The sequence below is a fragment of the Macaca fascicularis genome, chromosome 2, assembly GCF_037993035.2.
Source record: "Macaca fascicularis isolate 582-1 chromosome 2, T2T-MFA8v1.1".
NCBI classification, from domain to species: Eukaryota; Metazoa; Chordata; class Mammalia; order Primates; family Cercopithecidae; genus Macaca; species Macaca fascicularis.
This window is the reverse complement of record NC_088376.1, coordinates 203098997-203117814: the sequence shown is the minus strand read 5'-3', so window position 1 is coordinate 203117814 and position 18818 is coordinate 203098997. Positions and strand designations below refer to the sequence as shown.

The window sequence follows — 18818 nt, the reverse complement described above, 5'->3', positions numbered from 1 at the left end:
CCTAACCCTAACCCTAACCCTAACCCTAACCCTAACCCTAACCCTAACCCTAACCCTAACCCTAACCCTAACCCTAACCCTAACCCTAACCCTAACCCTAACCCTAACCCTAACCCTAACCCTAACCCTAACCCTAACCCTAACCCTAACCCTAACCCTAACCCTAACCCTAACCCTAACCCTAACCCTAACCCTAACCCTAACCCTAACCCTAACCCTAACCCTAACCCTAACCCTAACCCTAACCCTAACCCTAACCCTAACCCTAACCCTAACCCTAACCCTAACCCTAACCCTAACCCTAACCCTAACCCTAACCCTAACCCTAACCCTAACCCTAACCCTAACCCTAACCCTAACCCTAACCCTAACCCTAACCCTAACCCTAACCCTAACCCTAACCCTAACCCTAACCCTAACCCTAACCCTAACCCTAACCCTAACCCTAACCCTAACCCTAACCCTAACCCTAACCCTAACCCTAACCCTAACCCTAACCCTAACCCTAACCCTAACCCTAACCCTAACCCTAACCCTAACCCTAACCCTAACCCTAACCCTAACCCTAACCCTAACCCTAACCCTAACCCTAACCCTAACCCTAACCCTAACCCTAACCCTAACCCTAACCCTAACCCTAACCCTAACCCTAACCCTAACCCTAACCCTAACCCTAACCCTAACCCTAACCCTAACCCTAACCCTAACCCTAACCCTAACCCTAACCCTAACCCTAACCCTAACCCTAACCCTAACCCTAACCCTAACCCTAACCCTAACCCTAACCCTAACCCTAACCCTAACCCTAACCCTAACCCTAACCCTAACCCTAACCCTAACCCTAACCCTAACCCTAACCCTAACCCTAACCCTAACCCTAACCCTAACCCTAACCCTAACCCTAACCCTAACCCTAACCCTAACCCTAACCCTAACCCTAACCCTAACCCTAACCCTAACCCTAACCCTAACCCTAACCCTAACCCTAACCCTAACCCTAACCCTAACCCTAACCCTAACCCTAACCCTAACCCTAACCCTAACCCTAACCCTAACCCTAACCCTAACCCTAACCCTAACCCTAACCCTAACCCTAACCCTAACCCTAACCCTAACCCTAACCCTAACCCTAACCCTAACCCTAACCCTAACCCTAACCCTAACCCTAACCCTAACCCTAACCCTAACCCTAACCCTAACCCTAACCCTAACCCTAACCCTAACCCTAACCCTAACCCTAACCCTAACCCTAACCCTAACCCTAACCCTAACCCTAACCCTAACCCTAACCCTAACCCTAACCCTAACCCTAACCCTAACCCTAACCCTAACCCTAACCCTAACCCTAACCCTAACCCTAACCCTAACCCTAACCCTAACCCTAACCCTAACCCTAACCCTAACCCTAACCCTAACCCTAACCCTAACCCTAACCCTAACCCTAACCCTAACCCTAACCCTAACCCTAACCCTAACCCTAACCCTAACCCTAACCCTAACCCTAACCCTAACCCTAACCCTAACCCTAACCCTAACCCTAACCCTAACCCTAACCCTAACCCTAACCCTAACCCTAACCCTAACCCTAACCCTAACCCTAACCCTAACCCTAACCCTAACCCTAACCCTAACCCTAACCCTAACCCTAACCCTAACCCTAACCCTAACCCTAACCCTAACCCTAACCCTAACCCTAACCCTAACCCTAACCCTAACCCTAACCCTAACCCTAACCCTAACCCTAACCCTAACCCTAACCCTAACCCTAACCCTAACCCTAACCCTAACCCTAACCCTAACCCTAACCCTAACCCTAACCCTAACCCTAACCCTAACCCTAACCCTAACCCTAACCCTAACCCTAACCCTAACCCTAACCCTAACCCTAACCCTAACCCTAACCCTAACCCTAACCCTAACCCTAACCCTAACCCTAACCCTAACCCTAACCCTAACCCTAACCCTAACCCTAACCCTAACCCTAACCCTAACCCTAACCCTAACCCTAACCCTAACCCTAACCCTAACCCTAACCCTAACCCTAACCCTAACCCTAACCCTAACCCTAACCCTAACCCTAACCCTAACCCTAACCCTAACCCTAACCCTAACCCTAACCCTAACCCTAACCCTAACCCTAACCCTAACCCTAACCCTAACCCTAACCCTAACCCTAACCCTAACCCTAACCCTAACCCTAACCCTAACCCTAACCCTAACCCTAACCCTAACCCTAACCCTAACCCTAACCCTAACCCTAACCCTAACCCTAACCCTAACCCTAACCCTAACCCTAACCCTAACCCTAACCCTAACCCTAACCCTAACCCTAACCCTAACCCTAACCCTAACCCTAACCCTAACCCTAACCCTAACCCTAACCCTAACCCTAACCCTAACCCTAACCCTAACCCTAACCCTAACCCTAACCCTAACCCTAACCCTAACCCTAACCCTAACCCTAACCCTAACCCTAACCCTAACCCTAACCCTAACCCTAACCCTAACCCTAACCCTAACCCTAACCCTAACCCTAACCCTAACCCTAACCCTAACCCTAACCCTAACCCTAACCCTAACCCTAACCCTAACCCTAACCCTAACCCTAACCCTAACCCTAACCCTAACCCTAACCCTAACCCTAACCCTAACCCTAACCCTAACCCTAACCCTAACCCTAACCCTAACCCTAACCCTAACCCTAACCCTAACCCTAACCCTAACCCTAACCCTAACCCTAACCCTAACCCTAACCCTAACCCTAACCCTAACCCTAACCCTAACCCTAACCCTAACCCTAACCCTAACCCTAACCCTAACCCTAACCCTAACCCTAACCCTAACCCTAACCCTAACCCTAACCCTAACCCTAACCCTAACCCTAACCCTAACCCTAACCCTAACCCTAACCCTAACCCTAACCCTAACCCTAACCCTAACCCTAACCCTAACCCTAACCCTAACCCTAACCCTAACCCTAACCCTAACCCTAACCCTAACCCTAACCCTAACCCTAACCCTAACCCTAACCCTAACCCTAACCCTAACCCTAACCCTAACCCTAACCCTAACCCTAACCCTAACCCTAACCCTAACCCTAACCCTAACCCTAACCCTAACCCTAACCCTAACCCTAACCCTAACCCTAACCCTAACCCTAACCCTAACCCTAACCCTAACCCTAACCCTAACCCTAACCCTAACCCTAACCCTAACCCTAACCCTAACCCTAACCCTAACCCTAACCCTAACCCTAACCCTAACCCTAACCCTAACCCTAACCCTAACCCTAACCCTAACCCTAACCCTAACCCTAACCCTAACCCTAACCCTAACCCTAACCCTAACCCTAACCCTAACCCTAACCCTAACCCTAACCCTAACCCTAACCCTAACCCTAACCCTAACCCTAACCCTAACCCTAACCCTAACCCTAACCCTAACCCTAACCCTAACCCTAACCCTAACCCTAACCCTAACCCTAACCCTAACCCTAACCCTAACCCTAACCCTAACCCTAACCCTAACCCTAACCCTAACCCTAACCCTAACCCTAACCCTAACCCTAACCCTAACCCTAACCCTAACCCTAACCCTAACCCTAACCCTAACCCTAACCCTAACCCTAACCCTAACCCTAACCCTAACCCTAACCCTAACCCTAACCCTAACCCTAACCCTAACCCTAACCCTAACCCTAACCCTAACCCTAACCCTAACCCTAACCCTAACCCTAACCCTAACCCTAACCCTAACCCTAACCCTAACCCTAACCCTAACCCTAACCCTAACCCTAACCCTAACCCTAACCCTAACCCTAACCCTAACCCTAACCCTAACCCTAACCCTAACCCTAACCCTAACCCTAACCCTAACCCTAACCCTAACCCTAACCCTAACCCTAACCCTAACCCTAACCCTAACCCTAACCCTAACCCTAACCCTAACCCTAACCCTAACCCTAACCCTAACCCTAACCCTAACCCTAACCCTAACCCTAACCCTAACCCTAACCCTAACCCTAACCCTAACCCTAACCCTAACCCTAACCCTAACCCTAACCCTAACCCTAACCCTAACCCTAACCCTAACCCTAACCCTAACCCTAACCCTAACCCTAACCCTAACCCTAACCCTAACCCTAACCCTAACCCTAACCCTAACCCTAACCCTAACCCTAACCCTAACCCTAACCCTAACCCTAACCCTAACCCTAACCCTAACCCTAACCCTAACCCTAACCCTAACCCTAACCCTAACCCTAACCCTAACCCTAACCCTAACCCTAACCCTAACCCTAACCCTAACCCTAACCCTAACCCTAACCCTAACCCTAACCCTAACCCTAACCCTAACCCTAACCCTAACCCTAACCCTAACCCTAACCCTAACCCTAACCCTAACCCTAACCCTAACCCTAACCCTAACCCTAACCCTAACCCTAACCCTAACCCTAACCCTAACCCTAACCCTAACCCTAACCCTAACCCTAACCCTAACCCTAACCCTAACCCTAACCCTAACCCTAACCCTAACCCTAACCCTAACCCTAACCCTAACCCTAACCCTAACCCTAACCCTAACCCTAACCCTAACCCTAACCCTAACCCTAACCCTAACCCTAACCCTAACCCTAACCCTAACCCTAACCCTAACCCTAACCCTAACCCTAACCCTAACCCTAACCCTAACCCTAACCCTAACCCTAACCCTAACCCTAACCCTAACCCTAACCCTAACCCTAACCCTAACCCTAACCCTAACCCTAACCCTAACCCTAACCCTAACCCTAACCCTAACCCTAACCCTAACCCTAACCCTAACCCTAACCCTAACCCTAACCCTAACCCTAACCCTAACCCTAACCCTAACCCTAACCCTAACCCTAACCCTAACCCTAACCCTAACCCTAACCCTAACCCTAACCCTAACCCTAACCCTAACCCTAACCCTAACCCTAACCCTAACCCTAACCCTAACCCTAACCCTAACCCTAACCCTAACCCTAACCCTAACCCTAACCCTAACCCTAACCCTAACCCTAACCCTAACCCTAACCCTAACCCTAACCCTAACCCTAACCCTAACCCTAACCCTAACCCTAACCCTAACCCTAACCCTAACCCTAACCCTAACCCTAACCCTAACCCTAACCCTAACCCTAACCCTAACCCTAACCCTAACCCTAACCCTAACCCTAACCCTAACCCTAACCCTAACCCTAACCCTAACCCTAACCCTAACCCTAACCCTAACCCTAACCCTAACCCTAACCCTAACCCTAACCCTAACCCTAACCCTAACCCTAACCCTAACCCTAACCCTAACCCTAACCCTAACCCTAACCCTAACCCTAACCCTAACCCTAACCCTAACCCTAACCCTAACCCTAACCCTAACCCTAACCCTAACCCTAACCCTAACCCTAACCCTAACCCTAACCCTAACCCTAACCCTAACCCTAACCCTAACCCTAACCCTAACCCTAACCCTAACCCTAACCCTAACCCTAACCCTAACCCTAACCCTAACCCTAACCCTAACCCTAACCCTAACCCTAACCCTAACCCTAACCCTAACCCTAACCCTAACCCTAACCCTAACCCTAACCCTAACCCTAACCCTAACCCTAACCCTAACCCTAACCCTAACCCTAACCCTAACCCTAACCCTAACCCTAACCCTAACCCTAACCCTAACCCTAACCCTAACCCTAACCCTAACCCTAACCCTAACCCTAACCCTAACCCTAACCCTAACCCTAACCCTAACCCTAACCCTAACCCTAACCCTAACCCTAACCCTAACCCTAACCCTAACCCTAACCCTAACCCTAACCCTAACCCTAACCCTAACCCTAACCCTAACCCTAACCCTAACCCTAACCCTAACCCTAACCCTAACCCTAACCCTAACCCTAACCCTAACCCTAACCCTAACCCTAACCCTAACCCTAACCCTAACCCTAACCCTAACCCTAACCCTAACCCTAACCCTAACCCTAACCCTAACCCTAACCCTAACCCTAACCCTAACCCTAACCCTAACCCTAACCCTAACCCTAACCCTAACCCTAACCCTAACCCTAACCCTAACCCTAACCCTAACCCTAACCCTAACCCTAACCCTAACCCTAACCCTAACCCTAACCCTAACCCTAACCCTAACCCTAACCCTAACCCTAACCCTAACCCTAACCCTAACCCTAACCCTAACCCTAACCCTAACCCTAACCCTAACCCTAACCCTAACCCTAACCCTAACCCTAACCCTAACCCTAACCCTAACCCTAACCCTAACCCTAACCCTAACCCTAACCCTAACCCTAACCCTAACCCTAACCCTAACCCTAACCCTAACCCTAACCCTAACCCTAACCCTAACCCTAACCCTAACCCTAACCCTAACCCTAACCCTAACCCTAACCCTAACCCTAACCCTAACCCTAACCCTAACCCTAACCCTAACCCTAACCCTAACCCTAACCCTAACCCTAACCCTAACCCTAACCCTAACCCTAACCCTAACCCTAACCCTAACCCTAACCCTAACCCTAACCCTAACCCTAACCCTAACCCTAACCCTAACCCTAACCCTAACCCTAACCCTAACCCTAACCCTAACCCTAACCCTAACCCTAACCCTAACCCTAACCCTAACCCTAACCCTAACCCTAACCCTAACCCTAACCCTAACCCTAACCCTAACCCTAACCCTAACCCTAACCCTAACCCTAACCCTAACCCTAACCCTAACCCTAACCCTAACCCTAACCCTAACCCTAACCCTAACCCTAACCCTAACCCTAACCCTAACCCTAACCCTAACCCTAACCCTAACCCTAACCCTAACCCTAACCCTAACCCTAACCCTAACCCTAACCCTAACCCTAACCCTAACCCTAACCCTAACCCTAACCCTAACCCTAACCCTAACCCTAACCCTAACCCTAACCCTAACCCTAACCCTAACCCTAACCCTAACCCTAACCCTAACCCTAACCCTAACCCTAACCCTAACCCTAACCCTAACCCTAACCCTAACCCTAACCCTAACCCTAACCCTAACCCTAACCCTAACCCTAACCCTAACCCTAACCCTAACCCTAACCCTAACCCTAACCCTAACCCTAACCCTAACCCTAACCCTAACCCTAACCCTAACCCTAACCCTAACCCTAACCCTAACCCTAACCCTAACCCTAACCCTAACCCTAACCCTAACCCTAACCCTAACCCTAACCCTAACCCTAACCCTAACCCTAACCCTAACCCTAACCCTAACCCTAACCCTAACCCTAACCCTAACCCTAACCCTAACCCTAACCCTAACCCTAACCCTAACCCTAACCCTAACCCTAACCCTAACCCTAACCCTAACCCTAACCCTAACCCTAACCCTAACCCTAACCCTAACCCTAACCCTAACCCTAACCCTAACCCTAACCCTAACCCTAACCCTAACCCTAACCCTAACCCTAACCCTAACCCTAACCCTAACCCTAACCCTAACCCTAACCCTAACCCTAACCCTAACCCTAACCCTAACCCTAACCCTAACCCTAACCCTAACCCTAACCCTAACCCTAACCCTAACCCTAACCCTAACCCTAACCCTAACCCTAACCCTAACCCTAACCCTAACCCTAACCCTAACCCTAACCCTAACCCTAACCCTAACCCTAACCCTAACCCTAACCCTAACCCTAACCCTAACCCTAACCCTAACCCTAACCCTAACCCTAACCCTAACCCTAACCCTAACCCTAACCCTAACCCTAACCCTAACCCTAACCCTAACCCTAACCCTAACCCTAACCCTAACCCTAACCCTAACCCTAACCCTAACCCTAACCCTAACCCTAACCCCAAACCCTAACCCTAACCCCAACCCCTAACCCCTAAGCCTAACCCCAACTATAACCCGAACCCTAGCTCTTAACCCTAACCCTAAAACACTAACCCTAACACTAAAACCCCAACCCTAACCCTTGGATGGAGAGAACCTTGGTGGGCAGGATTCAAAGGGGATTTCGGTTTCCCGTTTTCCACACTGAACCATTCTAAGTAGTCTCTGACCTTCGTTATTCAGGGCTACAAACAGGAAGGATTTTATTCACCGCGGATGCGGCCCCGAGTTGTCCCAAAGCGAGGCGGTGCCGCCAACGTCTGTGCTGAGCAGAACGCAGCTCCGCCCTCGCGGTGCCCCCCACGCTAGGGTCTGGGCTGAGTAGAACGCTGCTCCGCCTTCACGGTACCCCCCAGATCGGTGCAGAGGAGAACACATCGCCGCCCTCGCGATGCTCTCAGTGTCTGCGCTGAGGAGAATGCAACTCCGCCCTCACAAACGTACAGCGCCGGCGCAGCGCAGACGCAGAGTCGCACGCCGGCGCGGCGCGGCGCAGGCGCAGAGTCGCGCGCCAGGCGCAGCGCTGGCCGGCGGCAGATGCCGAGTCGCAGACCTGCGCAGCGGAGGCGCAGAGTCGCACCCCAGGCGCGGAGCAGGCCGGCGCAGGTGCACAGTCGCAGGCCGACGCGGCGCAGGCGCAGAGTCGCGCGCCAGGCACAGCCCAGGTCGGCGCAGAGGCAGAGTCGCAGGCCTGCGCAGCGCAGGCGCAGAGTCGCACCCCAGGAGCGGCGCAGGCCGGCGGAGGCGCAGAGTCGCAGGGCGGCGCAGGCGCAGAGTCGCGCGCCAGGCGCGGCGCAGGCCGGAGCGGCGCAGCCGCAAAGTCACAGGCCCGCGCGGCGGAGCCGCAGAGTCGCTGGCGGGCGCGGCGCAGCCGCAGAGTCGCACGCCAGGCGCGGCACAGGCCGGCGCAGGCGCAGAGCGGCGCAGGCGCAGAGTCGCAGGTCGGCGAGGCGCAGGCCGGCGCAGGCGCAGAGTCGCGCGCCAGGCGCGGCGCAGGCCGGCGCGGCGCAGCCGCAGAGTCGCGGGCCGGCGCGGCGCAGCCGCAGAGTCGCGGGCCGGCGCGGCGCAGCCGCAGAGTCGCGGGCCGGCGCGGCGCAGCCGCAGAGTCGCGGGCCGGCGCGGCGCAGCCGCAGAGTCGCAGGCGGGCGCGCACGCCAGGCGCGGCACAGGCCGGCGCAGGCGCAGAGTCGCAGGTCAGCGAGGCGCAGGCCGGCGCAGGCGCAGAGTCGCGCGCCAGGCACAGCGCAGGCCGGCGCAGACGCAGAGTCGCAGGCCTGCGCAGGACAGACGCAGAGTCGCGGCGCAGGTCGGCGCCGGTGCAAAGTCGCAGGCCGGCGCAGCGCAGGCGCAGAGTCGCACGCCAGGTGCGGGCGCAGGCGCAGAGTCACAGGCCGGCGCGTCGCAGGCTGAGTCTCCGGCCGGAACGGCGCAGGCGCGGAGTGGCACGCCAGGCGCGGCGCAGGCAGGCGCAGGCGCAGAGTCGCATGCCCGCGCCTGGGGAGAGGGTCGCGGCGCAGGCGCAGAGACGCACGCCGCCGGGGGAGCGGCGCAAAGACGGGCGGAATATCAGTAATCTGAAAAGCTGGGCGCGGGTGCCCCTGGCTTGCAGCCACGCACTACAGGGCCCTCTTGCTCACGGTCTTGTGCCAGTGCGCCCCCTGCTGGCGACTAGAGCAACTGCAGGGCCCTCTTTCTTACAGTGGTGGCCAGCGCCCCCTGCTGGCGCTGGGGCACTGCAGGGCCCTCTTGCTGGCAGTATAGTGACGGCACGCCGCCTGCTGGCAGTTGGGGATATTGCAGGGCTCTCTTGCTCACAGTGTAGTGGCAGCACTCCCGATGCTGGCAGCTGGAGACACTGCCTGACCCTCTTGCTCCAAGTGAAGTGGCGGCTGGCTCCCCAGCTGGCAGCTGGGGACACTGCCGGGCCCTCTTGCTTGCCTTGTAGTGGGGGCACGCCCCCTTCTGGCCGCTGGGGGGCACTACAAGATCCTCTTGCTCACAGTGTAGTGGCAGCACGCCCCCTGCTGCCAACCAGGACACTGCAGGGTCCTCTTGCTCATGGTGTGGTGCCCATGCGCCACCTGCTGGCAGCTAAGGACACTGCAGGGTCCTCTTGCTCACAGTGTACTTGTCCTACGCCCCCTGCTGGCAGCTGGGGACACTGCCGGGCCCTCTTGCTTGCCTTGTAGTGGGGACACGCCCCCTTCTGGCCGCTTGGGGCACTACAGGATCCTCTTGCTCACAATGTGGTGGCAGCACGCCCCCTACTGCCAACCAGGACACTGCAGGGTCCTCTTGCTCATGGTGTGGTGCCCGTGTGCCACCTGCTGGCAGCTAAGGACACTGCAGGGTCCTCTTGCTCACAGTATAGTCGTCGTACGCCCCCTGCTAGCAGCTGGGGACACTGCCCGGCCTTCTTGCTGACAGTGTCGTCGCAGCACAACACCTGCAGGCAGATGGGGACTATGCAGGGCCCTCTTGCTCCAGGTGTGACGGCTGGCGCCCCCTAAAGGCCACCTCCTGCACCACTTAAAGTCAGAGTGCCAGTTATTAAGCACCATCAGTTCTGGAAATTGATGTCCCGGTTCTTGTCTAACTTGGAAGAAAGATTTTCACCAAGGGGCAATACAAAGATGGCAGATAACTTCATTGAAAAAAATACAGTGTGAAGAGCTTATTGTAGAAAAATAGAGAGGAGTAGGCTGATCGTGCAGGAAAGCAGCATAACAGTCCTGTGCAGGGAATTTTATTTTGGACTTCTTCACATTCCTGCCTCTTTCTCAAGTCTCCGCCAGTTTTCTTTGTCTGGTTTTCCTCCTACTGCCTTAGGTCCCCGACTTGCCCCACTTAGGCTTGTGGGACCTCCTCACTGTTGGTTGAGGCACATGTGTGGTGATCAATCTGAATCCACTCTGGCACCAGGCTCCTTCCCACCATCCCAGGCAGGCTGACATTTGTACCTACTGCAATATCTCTTTTGAATGTCCTTCTCTGCCCTAATCTGTACTTATGGTGCCAGGTTTCTTTTAAGAATTTCCCCTTTGTCCTTATCAGCATGTAGCTAGCAGTATTGTGACATTATTACTGCAGAGTGAATGATGACTAGGGCATCTTAAGAGGATTTTTAGGGTGTTTCTTTCTGCATAGGTACCCCTTCTCCCTCCTACCCACAATTGACAAGTGCCCATCCACTCCAGCATTACAGATGCCACTAAATGTGAATTTTTGGTGGTCCCTCCAGGTGAGCCTTCCCAGACTTTCCCTTTTCCAGGAGCTCCCCCTCCTGTTCATGTCTAGCCATCTATCTGCTCTAACAGAGCCCACTATCCTGTGTCTTTCTCAAAAATAGTGAGGGAACGATTATTGGAAACCATAGGAAATGATATGCATGTAGATGAAAACTTTACAACTTACACAAATAATCACTCAAAATAATCCTTACACTAAAAATGCAAAACTATACAATTTCTAGAAGAAACTATGGGAAAAAAGCTATGTGCCTTTGGGTTTGGTAATGAATTTTAACAAATGACACAAAAGGTTGATATACACAGAAGAAACGACAATGTGGATTTCTTAAAGTTTATACTCTTGAAGAGACCTTGTTAATGGAACAAAACGACAAGCCACATATTGAAAAAAAAATTTGCAAAACACAGATCTGAGAATTTGTATTCAAAATATATACAAAAATCTTTAAATAATAAGTTAAACAGCTCAATTAAAAATGCACACAGTTCTGAACAGACACCTCACCAAAGACGATCTACAGATGGCAAGTAAACATACAAAAAGATGCTCAACATACTAGAGAACTGAAAACCACAATGAGATAGCACAGCTGGTCTATATCTGTTAGAACTGCTAAACTCTAAAAAAATTGACAAATTGCTGGAGGAAAAACAAGAACTCTTTTCACTGCTGGTGGAAGACAGTGTGTAAGACCAGAATATGCCACCCCAAAATATGATGGTAGGAAAGCAGAATATGCCACCCCAAAATATGTCCCTTTGGCATAAGAACTATTCTGAACTGATTACTCTGAAAAAAATGCTAACAAAGGAAGTTCTGAAAACAGAGTAGAAGTTACTCTTGTGTAAGGAAAATTTACATCTATAAATGAAATCCCCATTTAAAAGATGTCTCTCTCTCTCTCGGCACCAACCAAGAAGAGAAGGATGACTAAATCACTAAAGAGTCTTATCAACAGAGAACGCATGGAGTTAAGTCTGTATAAGAAAACTTACCTTTGTCTACTGTGCTTTTGCTTGTTACCTCCCCACTACTGAGCCTCAACTCTTCTTTCTTTAAGTTGAAGATAGCATTTACACTTGAATTGAAAGCCACCTGTTGGGGATTTACTCATTTTTCCCTGAATATCTCCCATGTATCCATAAGGTATACATGTTTTTAAACTTGTCTACTTTTTTCTCATTTTAATCTGTAATTTGTTACAGAGGGTCCCATCTAAGAATTCCATAAAAGTAGAGAGAAAATTATTTTTCCTCCCCTATTACAAGTTGTGCAGTTTTTCCCAAAGCTAAACAAGTCTCACCTTACAATCCAAAAATCACATTCCTAAGTATTCTGACAGCTACTTTGATATTATTTCCAAACAAAAGCTACCATCCAATTGTGTACAGAAGCCCTATTCATAATGACAAAAGGAAAAAAAGGAATCAGAAAGTCTTACAACAGATGACTGTGTGGGAACCCTCTCAGACATCAAGAGTTGTCATAGGAGCCGGGCACAGTAGCTCATGCCTGTAATCCCAGCACTTTGGGAGGCCAAGGCAGGTGGATCACGAGGTCAGGAGATCAAGACCATACTGGCTAACATGGTGAAACCTCGTCTCTACTAAAAAAAAAAATACAAAAAAAAATTAGCTGGGTGTAGTGGCGAGCACCTGTAGTCCCAGTTACTTGGGAGGCTGAGGCAGGAGAATGGCATAAGCCTGGGAGGCAGAGCTTGCAGTGAGCCAAGATCATGCCACTGCACTCCAGCCTGGGTAACAGAACAAGACTCTGTCTCAAAAAAGAAAGAGTTCTTATAAAGATTATTCGAATGAAAACATTTGAGATACCGAAGATAAAGAAAGAAATCTTACCAGAACTTACTTTATCTAATTAAAGCAGAGCCCCCAGAAAATACAGCTGCCATTAACTCTATCCAAGGAGTTTCTTTCAAATTCAGCTGCCAGGAAGACAGCCTACACATTCCCATTAGCACTGATAAATGAAAATGAAATCCTAAGCTCCCAACTGACTGAACAGACCCACTCTTGGCCGAGGGGATCCCAGAGTGACTTTCAAAACTGAGTTCTCAGATTTATAGAGGGTCCCATCTTAGAATTCTGTAAAGGTAGAGAGAAAATTATTTTTCCTCCCCTATTACAAGTTGGGCAGGATAGGATGACAGGGGTCAGATACACCTCGTTATATCCCCTCCTTTGCTAACCATGATGAGGCTTTCTTCCCTAAGGATTTAACAGAAACAAGCCTTTCAAAAGACTCCACCACTGATTTCAACCAAATGCCTGAAGCTGCCTCTCCTCTCTTGCCTAATAAGAGACCACCCATGATGGAGAGGTTCTGGACAGTATACACAGGATGCACAGAGTGAGTTTTCATATCCTCTGCTTCAACTTTTAATGTCAGAGGGCTGAAAACTCCATCCTGGGATCATGTTAACACTGCCATTTTTTTGTACATTGGACCCATGAAGGAGCAAGAAACTCAATTGTGCATGCATACATTTCTCCTTTCATAAATATGCTTGACTCCTCCTAGAGCTTATTAAATATGTGTATTTGGCCATACATACCACTCAGCATAAATTACTATTTCCTTTACCTCTCCCTTGAAGTGTCTGTTTCTGACTTCTGGCTGGAGGTTATGCTTCCTAGCCTGTCAGGACTATCCTGCAGGCTGCAACCCTTTACAGGAAATAAATCTCTCACTGGATGCAGTGGCTCATGCCTGTAATCAAAGCACTTTGGGAAGCCGAGGCGGGTGGATCACCTGAGACCAAGAGATCAAGATCATCCTGGCCAACATGGTGAAACCCCATCTCTACTAAAAATACAAAAATTAGCTGGGCATGGTGGCGCATGCCTGTAGTCCCAGCTACTTGGGAGGATGAGGCAGGATAATCACTTGAACCTGGGAGGTGCAGCTTGCCGCGAGCCAAGATCACTCCACTGCACTCCAGCCTTGGCAACAAGAGTGAAACTATGACTCAAAAAAACAAAACAAAACAAAACATAATGAAATCTCTCCTTTCCGATTTTATGAAGCTCATCATTCTTCAATTGACAGCATTAAAAAGTTCAAAAAGACCTTCCATACTCTCCCACAGAAGCCCTAGAAATCTCCATTTTGTTAATCATTTTGGATGCCTGAGAACTTGTAATCCAATGAGTAGAAATGTTGGTACCCGATTTATTGCTGTCATCCTGCCAGTTCTCAGGAGTTTGTATAAGTCTAAATCTGCAAGGGTCTCATCCCATAAGGACCCTTGTCTCTTTCTCTGTTGCCTTTGCCCACTGGCTCTGGCAACAGGGGTCTTTCTTTCTCCTTGGCTATCTTTGGATATGGGGGCTCCATCTTCTGTGCCACCTTAGGAAATGCCTTTTGCATGCATGGCTAAGTCATTAAAAAGCCTACAGTTTGAGTAACATTTTGAGTGAGTACTCTCTGAAGCTGGGTTGGAATCTCAGGCTTCTTTGTCTGAAAGGTAACTCTTGGGCTAGAAGTTTCTTATCCTAGCTTTGGTTTTGAGGCCTCTCTGTTCTCCTCTTGGGTTGGCAGTTATTCCTGGCTTTTTGTTTCATGGTGTGTCTGTGATCTTGGTCTTGCTCCTTTCATGGGAACTTCTCAGTTGACTAAATTCTCCCTTCTCAAACCTCTGCTGACTGTGTGTTCCACCAATATGGAACTAATTCTGTCTACTTCCTTTCCTGTTTGCATGACTTTACCAAGAATTATTTAGAACCTTAATAGTTCTTTTGAGAAAATTTTGATCTTCCAAATTGCCTCCTTTAGACCTTTCCTTTCCTAACTGAGTCTCTCAACTCCCTATAATCACTGAAACTTTAGGCACCCCACTCCATGCCTTGGAAGCTCTCAGTGTGCTCAAGGATCTGCAAAAGCAAACACCTGAGGCTGAAAAATAAAATAGAAAAAATAAAACAAAATTTAATTCTCAGCTTCATAAGATTATATGTCAAAACAAAATCTTGAAAATCTTAAAAATCTCCAAAAACATTGGTGAAAAAAAGCTTTAGCCCTCATATGAAGAAGATAAAAACGTGTTCCATTTTCCAGAAACACAATTATAATACAAACATAAAATGGGGTAAAGACAAAAACCAAGTCTTCGATATAAACTAGTTAATTTTGTATTATTGTCATCACATTAGTCAGGGTTCCCCAGAAAGGCGCAATCCATAGGATATATGTAGATAGACAGATGAGAGAAGGTTCACATAATTATGAAGGCTGAGAAAGTCCACAATAGGGTGTCTCCAAATTGGGGAACCAGGAAAGTTGGTAGCATTGCTCAGTCCATGTCCAAAGGACTCAGAATCAGTTAAGCCAATGGTGTAACTCTCATTCTGAGGACAAAGGCCTGAGACCCTGAAGTTCTCATGTCAAAGGCAAGAGAAGGATGCTTCAATTTCAGAAAGAGATAATTCACCTTTCCTCTTCCTTTTTATTCTGTCTGGGCTCTCAAGCAATTGGATGGTGCCTGTATTAGTCTATTTTTATACTGCTATGAAGAAGTACCTGACTCTGAGCAATTTATAAAGAACAAAGAGGTTTAATGGACTGACAGTTCCACATGGCTGGAGGGGCCTCACAATCATGACGGAAGGGGAAGCAAAGATGTTTTTCTTCACATGGCAGTAGCAAGAAGTGCTAAGTCAAAGGGGAAAAGCCCCTTATAAAACCATCAGATCATGAGAACTCACTATCATGAGAGCAGCATAGCAGTAACCACCACCATGATTTAATCGTCCCCCACCAGGTCCCTCCCACAACATGTAGGGATCATAGGAACTACAATTCAAGATGAGATCTGGGTGGGGACACAGTCAAACCATATCAGTGCCCATCCACATTGGGTCAGGGTGGATCTTCCTTATCTCAGTGTCTTCCAGAAACACCCTCACACTTATGCCCAGAAACTGTGCTTTACCAGTTATGTTAGTATCTCTTAATCCAATCAAGCAGACATCTAAAATTAATCATAAGAATATTTATGCCTGATTCATGGCTAAAATTTCAGGATGAAAGCTATGAGATCTCTATTTGTTTTTGTATGTCTATTAATGTATGTTCTGTATATGTGATTTTTCTTAACTCTGGATAGCACTGCAAAATTCATTTATAAAATCCTCTAAAAGTGTTCTATTCTAACTTGGCTTGGAAAAAAAAATCATTTATAAATAAATATTCCCCAAACTCCTAGAAATACAGGAACCAATCCAAATGTTTTTCAAGTTAACACGATTTGGATACAACTTACTTAAATAAGATACATTTAATATTTTTTTGTAATAAAACAACTATCTCTTCAGTTACCACTATTAAATATAAAACAAACAAGTTTCTTTTTTTTTTTTTTTTTTTTTCTTTTTTGAGATGTAGTCTCTCTCTGTCACCCAGGCTGGGGTACAGTGGTGCTATCTCGGCTCACTGAAGTTCCGCCTCCTGGGTTCAGGCCCAGCCTCCCGAGTGACCAGGACTACAGGCACCTGCCACCACGCCCAGCTAATTTTTTTTTAAATTTTTAGTAGAGACAGGGTTCCACAGTGTTAGCCAGGATGGTCTTGATCTCCTGACCTCGTGATCCGCCCGCCTTGGCCTCCCAAAGTGCTGGGATTACAGGTGTGAGTCACCGTGCCTGGCCAACAAACAAGTTTCAATTCTGCTTGAGTGCTTTCAAGAAGCTAATATTATACTTACTAGATAATTAGAATCAAGTTTATAAGCTTTAAGATTTTAAGTTGTCATTCTTATGAAAAACATTATTTCCTTTTTTTATGGTGAAAAGACATACATCTATTTAGAATCAGCCAGCTGGACTCATTTTAGATGATCCCAAGTTTGTTGGCAACATCCGAAGCATTGTAATCAGGAGCCAGTCGAACATATTCCTCCTTCTCTCCATCAGGCCGAATCAGGATGTTGACCGTGGCCACATCCATGTCCCAGAGCTTCTTCACAGTCTATTTGATCTGGTGCTTGTTGGCTTTAATATCGACAGTGAACACAAGCGTGTTGTTGCCTTCTATCTTCCTCATGGCTGACTCAGTGGTCAGTGGAAACTTGATGATAGCATGGTGGTCAAGCTTGTTTCTCCGGGGAGCGCTCTTCCCAGGATATCTGGGCTGCCTCCGGAGTCGCAGTGTCTGCGGATGCTGGAAGGTGGGTGAGGTGCAGATCTTTTTTGGGGGGCTGTGGACACATTTCAACACTGCCTTCTTGGCCTTTAAAGCCTTTGCTTTGGCTTCGGCTTTAGGAGGGGCAGGAGCTTCCTTCTTCGTTTTTGGTGCCACCTTGTGAAAAGCGAAAAACATTATTTCAATAATAAGTTTTTTTACAGTAAATCTGCCTAATAGTAGTTTCCAAAATACTTTTGGTAATTTTTAACCTTAAAGTTCACCTAAGTAAAATATTTCCATTAAATATCTACATCATTAATAAATAAGATACAATACTAAAACATTAATTACTGAACATAAGTAATTCAAGTTTATATACTTTTGGCTTCTTATTTTTACAGAGAAACAAGATATTTTGGCCTGTTAATAAACATGTTTTTGCCTACCACACTGAGAAATTGAGACAGAGTGACACTCAGTCTCAAAAAAAAAAAAAAAAAAAAAAAAGAAATCTCTTTCTCTTAAGCTAACTCTTTTTTTTTTTTTTTTGAGATGGAGTCTCACTCTGTTGCCCAGGCTGGAGTGCAGTGGTGCGATCTCGGCTCACTGCAAGCTCCGCCTCCCAGGTTCATGCCATTCTCCTGCCTCAGCCTCCCGAGTAGCTGGGACTACAGGCGCCCACCACCACACCGGCTAATTTCTTGTATTTTTTAGTAAAGACGGGGTTTCACCATGTTAGCCAGGATGGTCTTGATCTCCTGACCTCGTGATCCGCCCATCTCGGTCTCCCAAAGTGCTGGGATTACAGGCGTAAGCCACCGCACCTGGCCACTCTTAAGCTAACTCTAACTCACAACAATTTTAGTAGATTATGCTTTTGTAAACAGAAATGGAGCATTTATCTTTTTTTCCCCACCTGATTTCTCTAGAATTTTGAAAGTCTTACTGAATACTCTTACTTTCATGACAATATAGTTGTTAGCAAAAGTCCAGTAAGAATCTGTTCACCTTGTAACAGGACATAATTGGAAACTTTGGCTATATTATCAAGGCTTTTACTGAAATATCATATTTAGGAAGTGTACGTCAGACCAGTTATGACCAGCAATTGTAATGAACTAAGGTTGACTTTTATGGAGTCAATGCTTACAAAGCACTCTGAGAAAAGCCAGTCTGATACCTGGATTATGGGGTTCACAACCTTACAGATTAGTAAGGAAGGTCATTTCCTTGTAGGCCCAGGAATTTGGGACTATTTTGAGGGCCTCAAGCAGAGAGGAATTCATACAAAGCTATAAGGACTGCAGCTGAAATTTGATAGTATGTTCTTGGCTTGGCTTTTAGCCTTAATAAGGCCTTTAAAAGTCCAATCTGAGATTCTGTATGAAAACTTGCAGCAAGGAAGCTTGAAAGCACCTATGTGGTCAGCTCTTGTTCTTGCTGCACTTACATAAATGATCAGGCAAAATCTAACAAGGCTATACTTATTTTTGAAACAAGAATAATCTTACTTTGATTATC

At 48.3% G+C, this 18818-nt stretch overlaps 1 pseudogene; it reads right to left on the bottom strand.

Annotated features, from left to right (window-relative positions):
- Positions 1–16678: 16678 nt before the first annotated feature.
- LOC135969464 (large ribosomal subunit protein uL23 pseudogene) lies at positions 16679–17492 on the bottom strand (annotated as a pseudogene).
- Positions 17493–18818: the final 1326 nt, after the last annotated feature.